The following is a 1644-nucleotide window of genomic DNA, read 5'->3' as shown; positions in this document are numbered from 1 at the left end:
GAAACTTTCAACGCTATTCCTTTATTTTATTAGATCGTATTTTCTCTTGCCTTCTCATACTTAATTCATGAGTCATTAGAAATCCTAACAATTCATCCAAAGACAATTTTTCTAAGTCTTGTACTTTTTGTATGGCAGTGACTATAGAATGTCATTTGTGAGGTAGACATTGTAAAATTTTCTCAATAATATCTTCATTCAAAATTGGTTTTCCTAAATTCTTTAGATTAGATACTATATTATTTAACCTAATATACATATCTTTTATAGTCTCACAAGGTTGCATTAAAAACAATTTGTTGGATATGAAGCATCAAACGACATCGTTGTATTTATCTGGTTGGAGGGCCACGTGCTACAACCGCATCTTGCTATTTGGCAGCTGCTGGATGGCAGCATGTGGCAACCATCAGCAACTCCCTGATGGCGCTTGATTGCTTTCTCTTGCCCAATCTTATTCCCTACTCACCTGCCACTTCTGTTGGAATAATCAATCATGCTTGTACGATGTGATCTCATCCATCCATCTGTGCTTTATGAGACTCAATCCCAGCCACTCTTCATTGCTTTTAATCTCACGCCTCGGGATGTGAACTGATCAGACGAAAATCGAAAAATGTGATAATAAGGAAAGAAAGATCCAAACGATTTTGTTGAAGGCTCTCATGCTTGGGCTAGGGTTCTTTGGTTTGCTCTTTGTTTTTCTTCTTTCTGTAAATGCTTTGTATAGTGTATGTTCTATGGTTCGATAAGATTGCCTTTAATCTGTATTAAGTGATTATAGGGCAAGTTTTGTTTCTCGAACCATCGTATGTACAGAGTGATTGAGAGGGTTTATATGTGGGTGTAATCTCTGTTTCTATTCATAGTTCAGTGAGCTCTTCTCACCAGAGTTCAACATGGACGTAGCCTCGTTTTGAGGTGAACCACGGTAAAAATATTTTGCCTCTTTTCCATTTTTGTTTCTATTTGTGTAGGTTTATTTTGCTTCCAGTCTTGTTCATCAAGAGTCTGTGATTGAAAAGTTGTGAAAACCCTAAGGTTTTTGCTATCAGTTCCCAACACAATTCATAATCATGTTTAAACATTCTAATCTTGGACCCTTTGTATTTTTCTGGGCTGAGTGCACATTTCAACATATTCTTGGCTACTGCATTCAACTTGATCATCTTCATGTCTAGTTCAATCCAATCTTCTTCTAACTTTGGAATGGTATTTGTCCCTACTGTCACTGTCGGCATTTGAAAGCCAATGACTATGATCCTCCAAGCTTCCACTTCTCTTGAGATGATGAAGGTTTTCATCAAAGAATGGTGGCTTGTTGCAAGATTGGCTCTCTTGGTATGCATTGTTGGATGTGTTGACCATTTTGATCTTTACTCTTATGTTGTTAGATCTACTTAAAAAGAGACTTGCTCTGATATCACTTGATAAATTTGTTAGCTTAAAAAGGGGCATGAATTAAACTTTTTTACCATTTTTAAAAAAATTGAACTTAAGTAAGGAATTTGAAATAAGAATGGAATGAAGGAAAGAATGCAACACACTTGATTTAAAGTGGTTCAAGTATAAAGCTTAGTCTACTATCTTGGTTCACAACCAAGGATTTTGCAAACACACCAAATGTATTTTACTATACCTTGT

This window comes from Diospyros lotus, chromosome 2, assembly GCF_014633365.1.
Source record: "Diospyros lotus cultivar Yz01 chromosome 2, ASM1463336v1, whole genome shotgun sequence".
Taxonomy (NCBI): Eukaryota; Viridiplantae; Streptophyta; class Magnoliopsida; order Ericales; family Ebenaceae; genus Diospyros; species Diospyros lotus.
This window is presented reverse-complemented; position numbering follows the sequence as displayed.